The 13,415-nt window shown below is 38.4% G+C and overlaps 1 long non-coding RNA gene across 1 annotated transcript; it reads left to right on the top strand.

The window, feature by feature from the left end:
- Window positions 1-1,642: 1,642 nt before the first annotated feature.
- On the top strand, window positions 1,643-10,262 carry LOC129735397 (uncharacterized). Its single transcript, XR_008730980.1, has 3 exons — window positions 1,643-2,758; window positions 8,577-8,784; window positions 9,742-10,262. It is a non-coding gene; the product is annotated as an uncharacterized LOC129735397 (long non-coding RNA).
- Window positions 10,263-13,415: the final 3,153 nt, after the last annotated feature.

The raw sequence follows: 13,415 nt of genomic DNA, 5'->3' as shown, positions 1-13,415 counted from the left end.
AGGGCATTTATGTTTCTTCCAGGAAGTTCTGCCATGGTTCTGTGCCGTACTCAAGTGCAGAACCACAGTGATAATTGCTGTAAGATGCAAAAAAGAGTTTAGGGAGCGAAACTCAGTGGAGCAGAAAGAAAGCATGGGACAGCCTCAGCAGTACCCTGGACCATGGCCGTGCCACCAGACCACCTCACGGCACCAGGCAGTCTGGACATTTGACAATGATTGCCTGCCTGCCTTCAAACACAAATGCACATACATAACCCTAATCATGCAACCCCTAATTAGGCATCAGTGTCTAATTGACAGCTTTCCTGCTAAATTACCCACATGTATTGTTATTAGCAACATTAGGATTTTATTTGCTCTTTAACCCAAAATCATCTATTGATAGATATATTAACTGGTGTTTTCATGCATTTAAGGCAGTCCCTTACAAACCAGATAATTTTGTGAGTGGCAAAATGAACAAAATTTGGCTGCCTATGGATTTATAATTGAGTTCCCATGTGGATTGTAATATTTAATGAGTTGAACTCCAGTTACCAACCTTTCCACAAGTGAGAATTTTAATAAGGTCTTTCCTAACCTGCTCACTTGTTTTCACAAAAATCATAGGAGCTTCATAACCTCAAGATACCCCTCTGTCATTGTGGGTTCAAATTAACCCATGATTTCAAGTCATTAGAGACAAGACCAACAGATACACACTCAGACATACACATGCCAAGCAGGATTCTATGTCTCATCTCCTTAGAAATATAGGTTTCCAATTTATACTGAAAACAAGTGAAAATGCAAGTTAAAAAAAGAATTTGAGGTAAAAATTAAGATGTTTGTGTTGCAGTATAATCAGGCTGGAGACAATCCCAAGGTCTCATCTCATTGAAACGGAACCTTCCTCTTCTTTGCCATGTAAGCTGGCCCCAGGTTTTGGCCTTACATCAAGTACCAAGAGAAGACATTTGGGGGAGAGGACCAAGTAGCTCAGTGTTTTTTCTTTTTCCTAGGCAATGGCCCAAGAGAAATCCAGTCTCCTTTCAACCCATACACATAGGAAGAAAACAGAGAAGTGACTGCCATAACCTCACCCAACCCAGACACATGAGCATCAGAGCACAGCCAGGCTTACTGCCCTTTTCTCCTCCAGCAGCGTGGGTGGTGGCAATGTCCCCAGAGCGGGCCACCTTGGAGATAAAATTGTTTATGTTTCTCATAGCTGCTTCGCCTGGGATGTGTCAGAGAAACACCACTGCTCCAGCCACAGCTTCAAACTTCTCTCTATAACCACAGGAGTCAAAATCTATCATATTGTTAATGAGGCGTGAGGTTCTGATGTAATCATGTAAGTGCAGGTCTGCAGACAAGCACCCAAAACTTACATAGGCTCAACAGGGAAAATTAAGGTGTTTTTAATTACACACCTAAAACAAAGAGAAGAACAGTGTGTGTAAGGTGGAATTTGACAGTTTTTTATTTCAGTCATTGGCACACAGAACTATTGTCCTTCAGCAATCTTAATGAGTTCTGAAACTATGTTTTTAAAAAAATCACTGAACTTCCAAAGCTTGAAGCAAAAGAAATTCTGTTGTTCACAGTGAAAATATAGTATTTTAAGAGCATACAGCCCTCAGTGTCTGAAGAAAATTAGGAGGCAGCAGCCACACCTTTCCTTGCTGGAAATTCACATATACTGGATTTTTCTGGAAATACGGTCAGAACCTTAGAACTGTATAAATTTATATCTCCTGTACATTTAGACCAACCTGTCTTTCCAGTCATCTGCACTGATCTTTCAAAGGCGTTAAAAATGTCATATAATTTTAATAATAGGCTTCCACAATCCACTGTTTTACAGTCTTCCATGTACACCCTGATTTGGCTAGAACTTGTCCCTGGTTTTAGAGGTTTGCAACTATTTCAGCATCTGTTGGGTGTCTCTGCACTTTTCATGAAGACAGGGAGAATTTTATCCATCTCTCATTATTTTGTTCCGCCTGGATCTGCCAGGGTTGATTGTAAAATGAAGAGTCCATGCAGGACAGCTCTGGATGAAAAAGTAATACAGAGAAAAGTAAGAAATATCTCACCACAGTGAATTCCCGCTCCAGTTAGATCTTTGAAGTTACTGGCATGAACTCTCTCTCACACAACATACCCCTAACTCGTATAAGTGTGTCGTCTCTACTAAACAATCCTTTATATTTATTATTATTACTCAGTTCAAAGGCTGATGCCAAGCTGTCTGAGGAAAGGAAAGTACATGGTGTATTTTTTAAAAATCCTCACCTTCACTGGAGTTTTATGTTCCTTGGGGTTTCTCTTTTCTTTCTTTTTTTTCTTTTTTTTTTTTTTAAGCTCTGTTCTAAGAAAAGGAAAGCAGGGGATTTACTAAAGGCAAGGCAAGTCGGTTAGTTATGAGTCACCTTCATGACTTATAAAGGGTCTCAAATTGTTTGGAGCGGGCTTTCTTCACCTGACTTGTGCTGCAGGGATATCAGGCGACCAGCCAGACCAACAGACCTCTGTGGCAACTGCTTCTGCCTCAGTTGCTTTTTTCATTTGCCTTATTTCTCTCAGTCTCTCTCTCTCTCTCTCTCTCAATCTCACTCTCCCGTTCTCTCACTTCAGAAGAAAAAAAAAAACACAACCCCAGCTCAGTGATCATGGTTAACCGGTGAGATGGAACAAAGGGGAAGTCTGTGGCCTTCTTGCTGCATTGGTTTTGCTTGCATCTCTGTGTAAAGAAACTGCCTCATAGCAGGTAGGTTTTTCAGTTTGGTTCTTTGGCGTTTTTGTTTATTTTTGCTAGTGCTCTTTTTTTAAAAATGAGAGGTTTGTATGTTAGAGGAGATGGGGGCAGGCCAAGGGAAGGGGCCCCAGGGCATGGTTTAGAAGCATCAGGAGTCGGAGAGGCTACACTTCAAACATTTACACACATGCAGAAATCCTCAGGCAGGCACCCTTATGGAAATATGCCTTCAGCCATCCAGAATCGCACACGGACAACCCGTCTTGAGTGAATATAAACCCAGTCGCCTTGCTGTCTTTGCATTCAGTTTTGTAGGTGACCTCACGTTAACTGATGGGACAGCACACATGAGAAAGGTGTCTGCGGTCAACTAAGAGGACGTGGGGGATACATGCTGCTTTTTAGCTCCTGCACCCCTCCCTTTTTTGTTTTGAGATGAATCGTTTAGAAGAGCATGCAATATGGATTATAATTTCTGCAGTGTTTCAGTTTGGAAGAGTTTAATGATTAATCTGCAGTTATTCTCTTGCCTACAGCTTGCCAGAGACATTTTGAGGTGGGGAAAAGTAACTGTACAGATTAGTTTGACTTATTTAATTTTGGCCATACAGGTAATTTTGGACATGGGACAGACAAGTTCTGGACCTCGTTTTATAAATATGCAATAGAGAAATGCCTTCTTTAAAGTATAGCCATTAGACTTGCATCATTTATATATGGTTTGTTCTAATTCTTTTTAAAATTAAGATGTTTAAAATGTCCATATAAAAACTTTATATAACTTCCTTGAAATGCATATCCATACTGACAAAAGAGTATCTCCATGCTCAGCATTAATACCTGTCTGGTGAAAACTCTTAAGGCTTAATTTGGCCATAAAAATTTTCTCCGAACTCAAATTTGGCAGCCAATATCTAAGATTAACCATTTCCTTTGTTAGCTTTTTAATATGTCGATTTTTAGCATACAAACAAGCAAAGTAGCTGAAATATAGTATTAAAAAAAAAAAAAGTAATCCAGCTATTTGATCCACAAAGTGAAATAAAGGCACATTTTATTTTAGAGGGAAGTTTTCAGCAGAGAAAAGCCACTTCTACCCATACACACATCTTTCCAGTATCTTAAAAGACTTGAATCCAAGTGTTTTTTAAAAAATAGATTTGCTTTCTAAGAAATTAGAGGAGAATAAAGGACTTAAAATTCTCCCGAAAATGTAAATAGGGTACCTGAAAATGAATAAATGAATGCCGGGTGTACTGTTTATGTGTAATGGCCTTTTGTAGGTGATTAAAAGAATTATAATTATATTAACCCTAATTCTTTTTCAGTCAAAATTAGATTTCTGCTATTCAAGGGTAAAAATATCTCTGAAACCGGTACATTTCTTTTTGGTCTTATTTTTTACAAAAATTATTTCTTCATGACTTCAGAGGCAGAGAGATTCAAAAGCCACTCTCATATACTATACCAAATTTTGGTTTTGACAAATATAAGGAAATAAGCATATCCAGAGGGCAATCAGCAACATTCTGAGAAAGATGTAAAATAGATGACGATGTTACCCTTTGGCCAGCACCCACTTCTATCTCCCTCTGGTGAATGTTAAGGAAGGATACGCAGAAAGACAGCACAGATGGAAGACCTAATTTTGCTACAGCTGCAGTTGGGTGATGTAGGTCCCACCTCATGTCACTTGCAAAGCTATCAAAGCAGACACAGTCTGCTTTCTGGCACATCTCTCTCAAGACCCCAAAGCTCCTTCAAGTTTTTTCTCCCAGAATCAGGCCTTTAGTTTATTTTCAACGGGTATTTGAACATTGTGCTTGTGAGCTGTGTCTCATTTATATGCAGGTAAATGGAAAAAAAAGGCTGAGGCTCACTAGGTCTGTTTCAAAGCCTGTTGCAGTCAGAGTGGGTCTCTGTTCTTTAACTTCAAAGCATCAGGCTTGGGATCTACCACAGCCTGATTCCTCCAACATGACTGTGAGTGTCATGTGCATGAGCACTGCAGAATTCTGGTCCTGGTGATTTGCCTTTTCTCCCTCCCACCCTCCCACTGAAAAGGGGCTTTGTAACAGAGGTGATTGCACAACCCTAAGCACCTTCAAATGAGGCTTCCCAAAAGGCAAAGTTCTAAATTTTTTTTGCTATTTGGAGAACACCATTTATCTTTTCTAAATTGGCTACCAAATTTTGCAGAGTTGGAACTACTTCCCTAACCTGTATGTGGTTTTCATTAAAAAATTATATTGGGAAGTACTATCAAAGTTTGCATGTCCCCTCACTACCAATCCAAAGAAAAATGTTTGAATTTTACTCCAGATTCATGACAAAGGATTCCCTCCAGTTGACTAATAGGTAAATGAGAATTTGGTCATTTGGACTGGAGAGGCAATACTGGCTAATAATCTCATAGACCAACACACTGGATACTTCTATTCCATCAGTAGACCAGCATAAATCCACTCAGACCCTTGAGGTGCCATACAATGACGTACAAATGTACAGGTGGAGAAACAAGCACTTGTCACATTTAAACTAAATAGTTTTAACTGTACTTGTGGTGCTCCTTCTGAAGGGAATCTGAATATAGACTATGATATGGAGGAACTGATTAACCATTAATATTTCACTGACCAAAGAAAATCCTAGGTTAGAGAACAATGAGCTACCTACACTTGAGCAAACTTTTTAAGTCCCTCAATAACTCATAGCTATTTTTTTTTAATATTTGAAATACAAAAATAGCTATGAATATGATTTCACACATTTTGGAAGAAAGATTGTAAAGTAAAATTACTGTAGTCAACATTTATTTTCCATTAATGACATAGGTCTCAGTAAGGTCTCAATTAGTTGCATTAACATTGCACCAGAAATGAAGATAAACATTGTCACATACAAAGAGAAGAAATTAAATATATGTGCATATCTGTATACAACAGCAGACAAAAGCTTGGCATGTTTACTAATTTTACTTTTTTTTTTTTTTTTATTGCTTATATTTCAGACTAAGTCATCCAGCCTCTCAGTTTATACGAATTGCCTCACAGGCTTTTCAGAAAGCACTAGCAGGTGTCTTTAACCTGCCATAGCAGAAGTTTAGGAGCTTTAGGAGGTATTTGGAATAGGAGACATGAACTGTGGAGAAAAAATGTTTGTCTGAAGGAGAGTGGTCTATAAAAATGTATGACAAGAAGCAGAATAGACTAGACTATTTCAGTTGGAAGGGCCTTATGGCAACCATCTAGTCCAACTGCCTGACCACTGCAGGGCTTACCAAAAGTTAAAGCATGTTGTTAAGGACATTGTCCCCATGCATCTTAAACACCGCCAGGCTTGGGACATCAACCACCTCCCCTAGGAGGCCTGTTCCAAGTAGATGAATACAGTAAGGAACACAGCTGGTGGAACAGATCACTTCTGTATAGTATTGACAGGAAAGGCGGAGGTATGACTTGAATGTGAATAGAGAATAACTGAAGCAGAGATGACACTGGAGGAAAAATTATGTGTAGTAGTTGATATGTCTTAAGTCAAATGTCACTACTAAGAAATCCAGAGGGATACCTCAGACAAATAGGTAAAGTCAATGATTAAATGAAGGCTAAAAATACAGAGAGAGGTCTGTGGCCACAGAGGTGGAAGGAGAACAGAGAAAGAACAGTTACAAAAAGGTGAGGTGGGACAACATTTTCAAGTATGTCTGACCGTCAAAGAGGGATGAAATAAAGGGTAGAGCATCTAGCCTAAGAGATCAATTTTGAAATGGACAGCTTCTGTGGAGGTAATAGCAATGAAAGCAGATATAAAGTTTGAAAATTAAATTAAAACACACTCCTATCTGACTACAACAGATGAAGGACAGGACCTGATGATCAGGGATCAGCAGATAAGATAGGAAGAATAAGTGTGTTATTCTGATGCTAGTGACTGAAGGAAGAGGGTGCTAGAAAGAGGAAGAGGGAAATGACACCAGATCTTAGGAGCTTTTTCTTTTTTGATGTTGCAAGGGAAATAACAGGGGATTTTATTTTATTATATTTAAGCATGAGTATATGTTCATCGTTTCCACTGATGACAAGGCCACATTTTTAGAGCTGTATGAGAAGACAGGCAGCAATATATGTATTTGTTCATGTAATGGAAATCTGACAGCTGTACAAAAGGCTGTTACAAAGGTTCGGCAAGAGGAAACACATGTCATTTCTCACCACTTCCTGATGAAGCATGATTATTTTTTTTTTTTTTTTTTTTGCCTTTAGCACACAGAAGCAAAACAGTTTGCAGCACTGGAGATGCTATGCAGCTTTTAAACCCAAAATTAAAATGCTAGGGTGCCAGCCTAGGCAAAACTACTCCATTACATAAATCCAAGATCATGGGAGTTGAAAAGCACCGAAGACAGAAGCTTGTGTGTGGCTACAGCTACCTGCTTATCCACTTTTGCCTAAAAGGGCTGGCTCTGGAGTAAAGCTGCAGAGACCAAATACTGCCTGAAGTCTCTCACTTCCCTCCATGCTCAACAGTAATGTTGGAAGTAGGCACATGCAAGTACAGCAGTCATTCAGCTTCTTTAGAGAAACAACTATTAGATCTATTCAAGTGATCAGTTTCAAAACCATCCCTTCTCCAAGACTGTGCAGGAGAAGGCAGACTGAGAAGGAAAGTGCCGTCAACCACAAATGGCTGCTGCAAACCACAGATAAAAATATTCTCTTTTTTAGCAAAACCCATAGGACACTGGCAAACCTGAAAAGGCTATAAAAGAATTAGGGTTTGGGAAGCATGGTGTAAAGAATAGCAACCTGGAATACATTTAAGAGAGTGCAAATTTACAAATGTTCTATAAATATTCCTGAGGCAACAGACTCAGAGGTGACAGAAGCTTCTTGTAGCAAAGCTCTTGTCCTACTGCCTAGTGTGATCCTTACCCAAAGCTTAATGAAGCCAAATTTAGTGTTCCCACAAGAGGAACAAACGTTTTGCATCAAGCCTTTCATAAATATGTATGCCCACTGGGTGACAGTGAATGAATAAGGAGTCAGGGACTTAAGAGACATTAAAAGCACTATAATTGAATCAGAAAATAATTTAGGTTGGAAGGGATCTCTGAAGCCCATCAGATCCAAATCCCTGTTCAAAGCAGGTTCAATCCACAATAAATTCAGATGAGACAATAGACTTTTGTTGCCAGAATTATTTTGTTTGCTTTTTTCCTAAAAAAAAAAAAAAATTAATACCTTAACTTGCATCTCTCGTCCTCCTCCCCTGACCTGCACCCCTCACCCTCCACACACCACATATGCACACACAACCTTCAGGAGTACTGATGTATAGGTTTAGAAACTGTTCACTTCATTGCCCACAAATGCAAATGTTGCACCACAGGTTTCAGTGTCTGACTTCAGTGGGAGTTTAGCCTGAACACTCAACAGAGCTCTGAATCATCATTTTAAATTTGAGGTTTGGAAATTTCTAAACCACTTTTTTCTGCCTACCAAAATTTTATATTCATCTTGGAATTTTTCTTTGCTACTTACATATCACAACCATGTACTTGGCTGGTTTCATTTAGAGTGGCACAAAGTGAAAGGTAATTTCCCTAAAATCTCTAAATTAGATCACAGTCTTACTATGACATTTTAACTTCCTCTTAAAACATGTGTTAGTAAGAGTAGGGAAGTTATAAAAGTACATAAGTTTCTTTAAATTTACATACAAAAAAGATATCCAAAATTGTGTCTGTATATATTGCCTCATTTCCCATATTGTTTTTCTTGTTACTTTTTGCTTAAACAACAGTAAATGTGTCTTTTTTTTTTTAAAGTGGTTACTGGGAGACAAAACAGAAAGCAAACTAAGATTCAACAACTTCTGAACACTGCCCAGGAGCGGATACTTTATTTTAGAACGATGAAGAAAGGAAAATATATTTCAATCAAGACATACTGAGCAAAGAACTAACTGGGCATTACTTAGGCCTTTTTAAAACTGCTTGGAATGACTGTCTCAACTATTCCAGCCTTATTACCAATGTAAGTAACTGAAAATTTAAAAAAAAAAATCAGATAATTGGATATGTAATGAGGATTCTCTTACCTTTCTTTTACTGAGTGTTTCTACTGTACTGTGTGATTTCTTTGCAGATTTTTGAAATATTTTATAGAATTACTGATTTCTAAAACTATGTTTTCTTTGTTAGTTTTCAGGAGAGAGCTCATAACAGGCTAAAAGACATTAAAAATAAATGCTCAACTTTGGTCAAAAAAATTCAGCACCTGTTTTTTTTATGGTCAAAGCATCAGTGGCTGGTTAATATTAAGATAATCAAATAATGTCCTGTTCAACACAGACAGTTGTAATCATTAATTTCATTCTAGCCTACTGGAATGAGGATGTAGGAGCCCTGTATATGGATCCTAGATCTGTCCAACAGCTTTTCTCTCTGCTCAGTGCTTATTTATTCCAAGATCCAAAGCAATATTTGTTGCTTAATCTCAAACACAACATACTGATTAAACTGTGATTATTTCTTAGCTCTGTTTCTTACATCCTGTTAAAACAGTCGGCTCTCCTAATAGGCATTTTGTCTTAAGTTAAAATAAACCTAAGTCAATTTCGCTGTACTTTATCTTGGGCTCTTAACATTTTGAGGAACTGACTGATATTAGAAGTCTTCATTAACTGATATCTAAAGAAATACAAAAATTAGGTAAGACTGTGCTACAATCTGTCTTTCTGCTCAATGCAAGAAAGCAGCACACAAAAATGCAATAAGCAGAATGATGGACGTTCTTCAGAGAAAAATAGTGAATGTACTCTGGTTTTCTTATAAAAGTAACAAAAAAAATCGCAGGTTTGACTGTTTTTAAACATACAGCAGATGGTTCCTTTGTATTTAACTGACTACAATCCTTTTTCCTTTAATGGCTTTCCTTTCTCTGATATAATTTTTTATATGCATTTCTGTCTTTTTTTTTTTTTTTTCTTAGGTATATCAAGGGGAAAACCAGTGGTTTCAGTTCTTTATGTCTCACACTCCAGTCTCTGGAGTTCTTCTACAGGCTGTATGTTGTTAATGCTAATCGTGATAGGGGTTTTTACCTCTGACTGACTCCTACATATTAGCATTAACACTGTATCATGCCTCTTACCAGAATTCACATGGAACAAACTGCTGCTGTGGGAGGATAACAGAAATTGTGAATCAGTCAGTGCTATGCTGGGGAAACCTCTGTTCTACATGTAAAAAGACGAGTTGTTCTGCATACAGGCATGCTTGCTAGAATGTTTGCTTGGTTTAGAGTCACTGGAAAAAGCAGGGGGGAAAGCAGCTTTGTGTATCAATAAGTCATTACTAGGATGTAGAATGTGTATCATTTTGAGCACAACAACCTGTTTTTTATTTTGTTTTAGTGCTTTTCAGGTCTTCTGGTTTTACTTCCTACACAAATATTTCATTTCTTCATTTTATTTAGGAAAGAAAAATGACAAATTAAACTTTTGGCATGTATGACTGTGCATTCTATTCATTTCTACAGAATTTTATTATATTTAAGAGAACAGCTGACAGAAAATGTTTCTTTGAGGTTTTATTGTCAGTTCATTAGGAGAAATGGGTCAATGGGCCATTAGGAGAAAATGAAAATAGATTTATTTTATTTTAGGATTATCAGTGCAGTCCAACCTTTTAGAAATCCCAGAAAATTCCAGAGAAATAGGAAAGTATTTTTATATTTATTTTGTGGAAGGTTGAAATACTCACAGTCACAAAAACTGAGTGACAAAGCCAGTCTTTAAAACTCTCTATCTTATGCCTTAATTAAATCTGCTTAATGAATAGCTTAGGTATGAAACGTTAATTTGATGAGGGAGTAGAATGGCAAACAAAAAACCTCAAAGTACTCACCATTAATTAAGAACGAAGGTTAATGTTTGTGCTGTATCAATATGTATACCCTTTTCTGTTCACAGTATTTTGAGTGTGGACCCCCAGCATGAGGTATGATTACACAGCACCTTGAGACCACAGACGTTTACGAATCAATGGTCTCACATATAAAACAGTCTCACATATGAACAGTCTCACTGAATGTGATTTTTCCACTCAGACACAACTGCTGCAAGGTGTAAATATTTTCCAAACCAGGCTGTAAGCTCAGTGGCTCCCCTGGGGATGCACAGGGGCCATGATCACCAAAAAGCTTCACCCCTTCCAAAGCCAGAGCCATAGCTCTGAGAGGGCATTCTCAAAGTAAAGCACATTTTTGTTAAAGAAAAGCATGTTCCTATTCATTTTGCAGGAAAAACAGCTTTGAAAGTGGGAAGGAAATTGTGGCAAAGGAGTAAAGTCAATAAGAATTCTCATTTCTGGGAACTAGGGTGAACAGTGAAGCACAGTTCGATTTCCCTCTCTGTCTAAGGCAAGGTTTGGCAGTATCAGTTCTCTTATTGAAGCCAAGGTGGTCCCCAAACCCCTAGGAGCAGGGCGGTCCCAGGCTTGCAGGTCACTGCTTCTTGTCTTCTCCATGGTGCAGTTACCAGAGAACCAGCAGCAAGCCCAGTGCTGCCCTGACATGGTTGCAGTACTTACGGAACACCTAGCTGCATGACTGACACAGAAAGACAATTTTAAAGCTAAGATTTCTGTCAAACACAGAAACTTGGTGATGCTGTTGAGCTTGTCTCCACAACCATACATCCCCATGGGATGTAAGATTAAAGTGAAATATTAATTATGCGATAACCTTTATTCCATCAATAGTGCTTACAAAAGGAAGATATTGCATAATATTTTCCTTGATTCCTCATTGCATTCAAAGAAATCTCATCTACTGCACAGCACCCCAAGCCTGCAACCAGTAAAGGATTTATTTCCCTTCTTCAAGGGCTTTAATTATCATCAGAGCAGCACACTTGGAGAACAGTACTGTCCTTGGCGCTTCTGAATGACACAGTACTGAAACAATGACCAGCTGTGACTTCCTTACCTCACCCCACCTTTCACGCCCCAGCCCGGCCTTCCCATTTCTATCGTACAAAGACACGTGCCAATAGAAGGTATATTAAGGAAGAAAGCAGGTCTTGCCACTCACCATTCTAATTCATAGCCACGCTATAAAAATTATATGTATGTTCCATTGCATTTTCTTTCTTTCAAACATAAGCTGAATAACCTGCAAACTTAAGAAATAGATAGCAAATATATAGTCATTAGATGATTTATACATATTTTTTCCACATAGCTGATTTCCCAGAAAAGCTGGCATATTAAGTTGTAGATATTATATTAGCAGATATTTTAAAAATACTTTTTCCTTTTACTCTGAAAAAATGTTAATGCTGTCCATGACTGGGGTTAAATCTTGTGAAAGACCACAGCATGATAGCATTACCATTTTCAGATTGTTGGTGTTCTTCAAGAAACATCTGCTGCCAACTCTTCCCATCGAATGCCTCTATGATACTGAGTTCCTGTTTCTGGAGTCCTTAAAAAAACTAGTAAAATAAAAGTAGCTGCACTAGCAAGTTCACTGGCCTCAAATACCAAAGTATTGCGATAAACTGGGTAGTATAGCATTAGGTAAATTACCAAACAGTGGTAAGAGATTACTTCTTGCCAGAGGTTAAAACAGAAAGGGAAGCTCATTCTGGTTGCTGTCATAAAAGCCGTCCATGTCTACTGATGACTGAGCGTTTTCATCACTTGCATGTGTTCAGTTTCCCAGGGAAAAAATTCACTGCCTTGGTAAGAAAAAAATAACTTTGTCTTGACATTTAAGTCCTCCCATTATGAAGTCAGACTACATCATAATTGCCTTTTCTATCTCCAAAATCCATGATAACATGATTCACAGAATATTTCTTTGGATAAAAAAAAAAACAAACCTCAGTTGATCAGGTAACCTGTATACAAAGCTGGAACTGACTCAGCTCAACCTTCCTACTGCACCTCTCAGGATTAGGACACCATGTAGCTTTAAACTTGTTACAAAGTTTCCTTTTTGGATAAAACAAATAAAAGGCTCAACAGTCCTGAGCTCAGGGCAAAAATTCTGCAGTTTGGAGAAGCTCCAAATCTCTTTCAAACAAGAGGTAGAAGGAGGAACAATTTGAATGTGAGAAGCCACAAAGATAGTGCCAGGATGTGCAACAAGGAAGAACGCATCAATTCCTGTCTTTTCCCCTTGTCATCATAAAATCTTAGAATGGTTCGGGTTTGAAGGGACCTTAAAGATCACCTAGTTGAGCCCCCCTGGCATGCGCAGGGACACCCGCCACCACGCCAGGTTGCTCAAAGCCCCATCCAGCCTGGCCTTGGACATTTCCAGGGTCAGGGTATTCACACCTTCTCTGAACAATCTGTCCCAGTGTCTCACCACCTTCATCATAAAAAAAAATTCTTCCTTATTTATTCCTTATCAGAATCTGGCCAGTGTCCTCTTCTGGTTATGTACATCAGCCTAATTCACCCCCCTCCCCCTTCTCCATCACCTAGATTTGCAGTATGGTGTCTTCCTAGATTCTTCCTTACCTTTAGCTGGCTCTGCATTTCTTTTACTGAATGGATACAGTATAAACTGCCTCCTTACACCTGAAAATCCATTTAAAAAAGAGAAGTAGCCAAGGAGGGGACTTGGCTTAATTCTACAGTCTCCCTTGTCCA

This window comes from Falco cherrug, chromosome 2 (assembly GCF_023634085.1).
Source record: "Falco cherrug isolate bFalChe1 chromosome 2, bFalChe1.pri, whole genome shotgun sequence".
Lineage (NCBI taxonomy): Eukaryota > Metazoa > Chordata > Aves > Falconiformes > Falconidae > Falco > Falco cherrug.
The sequence above is the reverse complement of the archived record's forward strand: the minus strand, read 5'-3'. Positions and strand labels throughout refer to the sequence as shown.